This window comes from Panthera leo, chromosome A1 (genome assembly GCF_018350215.1).
Source record: "Panthera leo isolate Ple1 chromosome A1, P.leo_Ple1_pat1.1, whole genome shotgun sequence".
Taxonomy (NCBI): Eukaryota; Metazoa; Chordata; class Mammalia; order Carnivora; family Felidae; genus Panthera; species Panthera leo.
This window is the reverse complement of record NC_056679.1, coordinates 96,478,259-96,487,002: the sequence shown is the minus strand read 5'-3', so window position 1 is coordinate 96,487,002 and position 8,744 is coordinate 96,478,259. Positions and strand designations below refer to the sequence as shown.

At 37.1% G+C, this 8,744-nt stretch overlaps 1 long non-coding RNA gene across 1 annotated transcript in view; it reads right to left on the bottom strand.

Moving 5' to 3' along the window:
- LOC122200135 overlaps nt 1–6,013 on the bottom strand; it is an 18,745-nt gene extending 12,732 nt beyond the window's left edge. Inside the window, exons 1-2 of the long non-coding RNA XR_006193731.1 lie at nt 5,994–6,013; nt 4,712–4,884 (exon numbers count right to left, since the gene is read on the bottom strand). This is a non-coding gene — a long non-coding RNA (uncharacterized LOC122200135). The remainder of the gene's footprint in view (nt 1–4,711; nt 4,885–5,993) is intronic.
- Nucleotides 6,014–8,744: the final 2,731 nt, after the last annotated feature.

The following is an 8,744-nucleotide window of genomic DNA, read 5'->3' as shown; positions in this document are numbered from 1 at the left end:
ATTTCTGGTTCAGATCCCCAGGACTGTGGGGTTGAGGGTTGTCCATTCTGAGGCTTGATCCCCTTGCTCCTCTGGTAGGACCTCTTCACCTCTGATATCTCTCCCACTTGTGGGTTTCCCTGCAGGAGTTTGGTTCCCCTCCTACACCTCTTGATGTGAGTACACCTCTTGATGTGAGTCTCTGTATATCGTTGCCTGTGGGAACACGATTCTGCTAGTCTTTAGGTTGTTTTCAAAAAGTTGCAGTATATATAGTTGTAGCCCTGGTATATCTGTGGAAGGAGGTGAGCTCAGAACCTCCTACTCTCCTATCGTCCCCAAGTCTCCTTCGTGTGTGGCATTCTTAACATATTTTGTCAAATCACATAGACTTTGTATATGTTTTGAGAGCCATGAGCAACAAGGACTTGTTTTGCTGATGTGCAACTCTCAGTTTATGTATAACACTAGTGGAAGTTGAAATTCCTGGCTGTTCTCCATTGTCTGTGAGTTAGCCTCATAGCAATTAACACAATTTGTAATTACTTATTTATTGTGTTTACATGTGATTAACATCTGTACTTCCTTGAGGCAAGGATGATTATCCTCACAGATACATATATTTTCTTGTACCCTATCAGGATGGTTATTTGTCCCAGCATTATATAATCTTTTAAAAAGGGAGTCATAGAGTCTATGCATTTGTAATGATCTTACCATTATTTCAAAATGTTCTTGGGTAGCATTAAATTTTACTCTACATTCCAGGAGTATTTTTATTCTCCTCGAGGGTGTTGGTATGGGTTTACATGAAAAATTCTTTTCAGTTCAGAGTGGAAAAATTCTAGAAAAAACTAACGTACCTATGAACCCAATTGAAAGGAAATTTTCCAGAGTAAGCACTATCATAAAATTAGTATCAGAATTCACAGCTATAGTTTTGTTCCACATTTTCTTCATTGATCGTATAGTGCCTTTATACAGTAATAAATATGCTAAATAGGAAAATGACTAAATAAAATTTTATATATGTGTAAAATCTATTCTAAAATACACACTTTACCAAAATTAAATAGGGTAAGATTGAATCATGAATATTTGAAACCTGGAACACAGTGTGTCACACATAAATCAAATGTTACATCTTCCTTCATTTTGTAAAGTAATTTCAATTCAGATGTAGTTACTATATAGTTTTATATTAGTTTTGGATGTACAACATAGCAATTCAACAATTGCATATATTATTCTGGGCTCATCAAGGTAAGCGTACTTTTAATCCCCTTCAACTATTTCACCAATTCCTCCACCCACCTCCCCTCTGGTGGCCATCGGTTTGTTCTCTATGGTTAAGAGTCTGTTTCTTGATTTCTCTCTCTCTGTCTCTTCCCTTTGTTCATTTGTTTTGCTTCTTAAATTACCATATGAATGAAATCATTTGTATTTGTCTTTCTCTGACAGACTTATTTCAGTTGGCGTTATACTTTCTAGATGCATCCACCTTGTTGCAAATGGCAAGATCTCATTCTTTGTTTATGGCTGAATAACGTTCCGTTATATATATATGTCACATGTTCTTCATGCATTCGTCGGTTGGTGGACCCTTAGGCTGCTTCCATACTTTGTCTATTGTAAATGATGCTTCACTTAGCACAGGGATGCATCTACCTCTTTGAATTAGTGTGGATACATACACAGTGGTGGTATTACTGGACACAGTGTAGTTATATTTTTAATTTTTTGAGGAACCTCTATACTGTATTCCAGAGTGGCCACACCAGTTTGCATTTTCATCAGTTTGTGAAGGTTCCTTTTTCTCCATATCTTCACCAATAGTTGTTGCTTGAGCTTTTGATTTTAGCTATTCTGACCAGTGGGAGGTGATATCTCATTGTGGTTTTGATGTACATTTCCCTGATGATTAGTGATGTCGAGTATATTTTCATGTATCTGTTCACCATAGGTAGGTCATCTTTGGAGAAATGTCTGTTCATGTCTTTCATCAACTTTTTAAAATTTATCAACAGGTAAATGGACACATAAATTGTGATATATGCATATAATAAGCAAAATAAATAAAGTACTAATGCACACTACAACATGAATGAATCTCAAAAATAATAAATACAGTATGACTGTATTGATATGAAATGTTAAAAGTGTAAATCTATAGTTAGAGTAAGGAGGGGATAGGAGGGGCTCAGGTTATATTTACAAGTGTATAAAATGAGTTTCTCAGAGATGATGGCTCATTATCTTGATTGTAGTGATAGTTTCAAAGTCATAGTCAAAGGTCCAAACTTATTAATTTCTATCCTTTTAAATATGTGCAGTTTATTACATTTCAGTTTTATCTAAATAAAACTGTATGAAACAATAAAATAATTTTCTTGACCATCTCTAATTCAAGATTTAATCAGGAAGCTTTATTTTAACCTTCAAAGTTGACATAATCTAGGATTTTAGATACAGTTTGTTATTATTGAATAGTTGCCTTTGATTTTTAACGCTCTTTCAATACCTAGGCTTAATATTTTAACTTCTTACACTGCTTATAATTAAATCTTTATTCCATAACTTCTCAATTTTTGAGAATATTATTATTCATTTGTTGCTTTCCTGGATTATAACTTGAGGCATTTATATGCACAGTGGTGTATTTTCTGAGACATTCCAGAATCATACATTTGTGTTCTTAGATGAGACATGCTTGTGTAAAACATTTGGGGAATTTGCTTCTGCTTTCAGAGGTCTATAAAATATCCCCAGTGTTTCCTGGTATGGAACCCTTCTTTGTAGGTAACATTTTCTTCCTGTAGATTCTTGGAATAACTTTAGTGTCCAACTCTTGATTTTGGCTCAGGTCATGATCTCATGGTTGTGAGATGGAGCCTCCATCAGGCTCCCTGTTGGGCATGGATCCTGCTTAGGATTTTCTCTCTCCCTTCCTTCTGCCCCTCCCCCACTCAAGGACACACTAAAAAATATATTAATCATGCAATGTCTAGATATGGGGTTCCTTTCTGTTAATTGTGGTATTAAGTGGACCCTTTTGATTTTAAGACATTCCATAGTTTGAGTTCTCTTATTTTTTGTTTCCTTTATTGTTGATGTCTACTCTACTTGTTATTTTCTTTTCTCCAGGAACTACAGTTCTCTATTAATTAAATGTCTATTTTTTGTCCTCGACTCTGTTACCTTTTCAACTAATACCTTCTTTTATTAATCCTCGTTTGATTTCCTACAGTATCAGTTCTCCTTTTACTACCTTTAAAGCAAAATTATAATCTGTATCACAATAGGAAATACTTCCTTTTTTTATCCATTTTTTCATCTCTTCCTCCACTTTAATTAGCTCCTTTTTACCTCATGTTTAAGTTTTTATTTAAATTCCAGTTAAAATACAGTGTATTAATAGTTTTAGATGTACAGTTTAGTGATTCAGTACTTATATACAACACCCAGTGTATATCACAAGTGCACCTAATCCGTATCACCTATTTAATCCGTCTCCCCATTTACCTCCATCTGGTAACCCTCACTTTATTCTTTATAGTTAAGAGTCTCTTTCTTAGTTTGCCTCTCTCTCTCTCTCTCTCTCTCTCTCTCTTTTTCCCTTTGCTTGTTTGTTTTGTTTCTCCAGTTCCCCATAGGAGTGAAGTAATATGATATTTGTCTTTCTTTGACTGACTCATTTCACTTAGCATAATACTCTCTAGCTCCATCCATGTCATTGCAAATGGCAAGATTTCATTATTTTTATGGCTGAGTTATGTTCCATTGTGTATATATATCACATCTTCTTTATCCATTTATCAGTTCATGGACACTTCAGCTGTTTCCATAATTTGGCTATTGTAGATTATGCTGCAGTAAACATTAGGTGTATGTATCCCTTTGAATTAGTAATTTTGTATTCTTTGGGTAAATAACTAGTAGTGTAATTTCTGGATCATGGGGTAGTTCATTTTTAACTTTTTGAGGAATCTCCATACTCTTTTCCAGAGTGGCTGTACCAGTTTAAATTCCCATCAGTAGTGCAAGAGATTTCTCCTTTATTCTCAGCAATACCTGTTGTTTCTTGTATTGTGGATTTTTAGCCATTTTGACAGGTTTTGAGGTGATAACTCATTGTAGTTTTGATTTGTATTTCCCTGGTGATTAGTGATGTTGACCATCTTTTCATGTATCTTTTGGCCATCTGGATGTCTTCTTTGGAAAAGTATCTATCCGTGTCTTCTTCCCATTTTTAATTGGCTTATTAGTTTTTGGAGTGTCGAGTTTTATAAGCTCTTTATATATTTTGGATACTAACCCTTTATAAGATACATCATTTATAAATATTTTCTCTGATTCAGTAGGTTGTCTTTTAGTTTTGCTTGTTGTTTCCTTTGTTGTGCAGAACCTACCTCTTCCTTATTGAGAAGGAAATAAAAACCCTCAGAAAGCCTTCAGGAACTGTGTCTCATAAACATAGATCTCAACTCACAGTTGTTTGCATTTAAATATATAACAGTTACTTAGACTCAGTGACATCCCAAGAATGGCAAAGTAGAAAGCCCCAGGCCATCCTTACTCCCACAAACACACTAATTGAACAACAATTTACAGATAAAATCCTTTTGAGAAATTCAGAAACTAAATGAAAGGCTCTTGCCCTCTGGAAAAACAGAAAACCAGACTCACTGAAGCTGGTAAGGAGATATGGCACACTCTCTCAACATTCCCTTACCTGAGTCAATGCCATAGGATCAGAAAGAGACCTCGAAGCTCCTAGCTTCTCCCAGAGGAGGGACAGTGTTGCTTTGCATGTCTAGCTCCCCAACTTTGCAAGGGGGTTCCCCAGAGGATTTATCTCAGTTCTGCAAGTCTTGGAGCTCAGATGGGTCCACTGCAATCTAGCATCTTGTGGGAGAACACAGACAATAGTTTGGGCTGGAAGATGCCATAACTTTCCCTCATGGCTCCCCATAGAGTGAGATAACAAAAAGGAAACTAAAGGCATATAAAGAACATTTCAACCTGAAACAGCAGAATATACATTTTTCTCAAGTGTACCTGATTCCTTCTCTGGGGAAAATCACATGTTACTTCACAGAACAAATCTCAATGAATTTAAGGTTAAAGTTATATTTTCTATCTTTTTGGACCACAGTGGGATAAAATAACAAATCAAGAGCAGAAGGAAATCTTGAAGATTCACAAAAATGTGGAAATGAAACAACATACTTTTGAGCAATTATTTGGTAAAAGAAAAAAATTTATAGAAATTGCAGAATACCTCAAGACAAATGAAAATGAATAAAAATACTATCACTTAAAGGATGCAGCATAATCAGTATACAGAAGGACACTCACAGGGATGAACAAGTACACTAAAGGAGAAGAAAGGTTTCAAATAAAATACCTAACTTTACACTTACTTGAATGAGCTGGAAAAAGAATAACAAACCAAGGCCAAACTTAGTGGAAGGAAGAAAATAACAAAAGTAAAAGCAAAAATAAATGAAATAGAAAATAGGAAAGCAATGGGAAAAAATCAATAAAACTGAGTTTTTTTAAAAAAGATAAACAAAATTGATCAACCCTTAGCCAAACTAAGTGAGAGCAAGGGAAGACTAAAATCAGAAATGAAGGAACATTACAAATGATAACACAAAAATGAGAAGGATTTTAAGAGACTATAGGCTAACTGGATAGTCCAGAACAAGTGGATAAATTCCTAGAAGTACACAATGTTTCCAAAGTAAATCATAAGGAAAGGGAATACATGAACAGATCCATAGTTGGTATGGTATAGAGATTGAATCACTATTCAAAAACTTTCCATCGAAGAAAAACCCAGGATCAGATGGCTTCACTGTTGAATTCTACCAAATACTTAAAAAAAAAAAAAAAAAAAAATCCTGTGAATCAAGTCAATCCTTCTCAGGTGCTTGCAATAAATTCAAACGAATCTAAGCAATTAAGAATTAAGTATGTATAAAATAATAGGGTCTAAACCAGCTGGTTACCAAGATCACTTGGGAGTCCTTTATTTTTTTATTTTTTTTTTTTTTTTAATTTTTTTTTTTCAACGTTTTTTATTTATTTTTGGGACAGAGAGAGACAGAGCATGAACGGGGGAGGGGCAGAGAGAGAGGGAGACACAGAATCGGAAACAGGCTCCAGGCTCCAAGCCATCAGCCCAGAGCCTGACGCGGGGCTCGAACTCACGGACCGCGAGATCGTGACCTGGCTGAAGTCGGACGCTTAACCGACTGCGCCACCCAGGCGCCCCGGGAGTCCTTTAAAAGGTAGAGATTGCAGAGTCTCTTCCCCAGAGGGTAGGATTCATCAGTTGGCAGGTGGAGGTCTTGTAATCAGAATCTTAAAAATCTGTTTCTGATAGAGTTTGGTTTTCACTTAGATGGCAGCCCCTTAGGAGAGGTGGTCTATTCCCAGGAGAATGGTGGGCAGGTTCCAGCTCCTTGTGACACTTCCGGTGTTCTTCCCCGCCCCCGCCTTTCTTCTTGTGATCTCACAACTGCTCCCCCTTTTAAAGCTGTATTGAGATACGTCTGGATTTACAAAGAGGGGTTGTCCTGAAAACAGCCCTCCAGAATAACTTAGGGGTTTAGGGGTGGCTTCCTGGTATACTTCGTAGTTCTCCTTGTTGTCTACTTACAAACCATGAACAAGAATTGCTCCTTCTGTAGAAAACTCCTGCTCTTTTTTTTTTTTTTTTTTTTTTTTTGGTCATAGCTATCTCTTTTGCAGGGTCTAAAATCAAATGATCTACGATCTACTTCTCAAATAGTAACTGAATAAGAATGGACATGGTTTTGAGTTTTTCGTTTGTTTTCTTTGTCAATGTCTAGTAACCAACAGACAACAAAAGGAATGAAAAAAGTTCACCAAGGCTTTAAGGTCTAAAACTAGCTGTGTCTTCTTTGAAGTGTAGCTGTTAAAGCCATCTTTTTTTCCCCTCTCTTTTAACTTTCCTTGAGAGTTAGAGACAGCTAGGCAAGGCTTCCAGCTACATTTTTATTCCTTGAATTAATGTATCAACACTTTCTCACCTTTTAAATCCTCTTTTTCATGCTCCCTTGTCTTTGATTTTACCCCAGTTCACATACAAAGGGTCAGGTAAACCAGGCACTGTGGGCGCCTCGCTGAGCCAAGGAGGCAAGATGGTTTCTCTTAGCAGAAAATACAGAAATGGAAAATGTAATATCATGGTTCTTATATGGTGCCGTAACTTGGATGGCCTCAGATTAAATGGGCAATCACTTCCAGACTATCACAGTTCTTGTACAGTGGAGGCATCTGGCTCAATGCTTTTGGAGTACATTAGCCCTGTGCAGAGTTTGTTGGAGGTGATTCCTAGATGCTAGCTTTTCTCTTTCCTACCTGTTCCGGTGATCACTGTCAAACCTCACGTTCTCTATGAATGTTCAGTTTTTGTGAAGGATATGTAAGAGGCTTGCTGAAGAAATGCTAAAAACTACTCACACAGATATAATATTTTACACCCACTTAACGTACAGTAAGCTGGTTGCTGATTTTTGCAACGTCTCAAAACATACTAATTTCTGTGTTTAAAAAAAGCAAGCAGGTTGATACACTTAGCCTCAAGGACTGTCTTTCTTTAACTTTCTTTGTTTAAGACCTTTTGAATTGTGAGGCTCCGTAGTTTGGGGAGGAATTAAAAGAGAGTGGTAGGAAGGTGCTGTAGAGAAAATGTCTACACAACAATGTGGCTACCAGTTTTGAAACTGAGGCATCTCCCAAAGGGATGTTTCCAGTGAGTAGGTAGAAAATGAAAGTATTTGCAAAGAAGCGAGTGCTTTATCAACACAAGAATTTGCTATGTTTTACAATTAAAAACAAAAAGCATTTAGCCTGGAAACATTTTAAGTCTCTTTTTTTCTTTTAGTACCTCTCAAATAGTGTAGTTTATAATATACAATATATTCCTACAAGAAAAGTGATGTTCACACAATACTTATATGAGCTCCTGTTTTAATTGTCTGGCACAGAATCCATGCATGTACTCGGTAATTTTTTGTGGTGTGAAACATTTTAATTTTGTCTATGTTTATTTATTTTTGAGAGAGAGTGAGAGAAAGCAAGCAGGGGAGGGGCAGAGAGTGAGGGAGACACAGAATCCAAAGCAGGCTCCAGGCTTTGAGCTGTCAGCACAGAGCCTGATGTGGGACTTGAACTCACAAACCATGAGATCATGGCCTGAGTTGAAGTCGGACGCTCAACTGACTGAGCCACCCAGGAGCCCCTGAGCTATGAAGCATTTTAGAAGTATCATCCTTCAAAAGCTGATGCTTGCTGGAGCCTCTCCCTTTTGTGCTTTCATATGCAACCTCTTAACACCAGCAGAGCAATTACAACTCCCTTTTAGTTTTTTTTTTTTTTTTTTTTTCCCTCTGTTTTGTTTTAAATTTTAGAGTGAGGAATCTTTTGTTGCTTCCAGCCATGTCACATCACCTCCTCATTGACATGGGTCAATGTGCAACATGGGTCACTGGCACTTTTATCTTTATTCTGCTTACACGTTTAGATAGAAGATGATTTTCTTGGGGTGCCTGGGTGGCTCAGTCGGTTAAGCGTCTGACTTCAGCTCAGGTCATGATCTCACAGTCCGTGAGTTCAAGCCCCGCATCGGGCTCTGTGCTGACAGCTCGGAGCCTGGAGCCTGCTTCGGATTCTGGGTCTTCCTCTCCCTCTGACCCTCCCCAGTTCATGCTCTCTGTCTCAAAAATAAATAA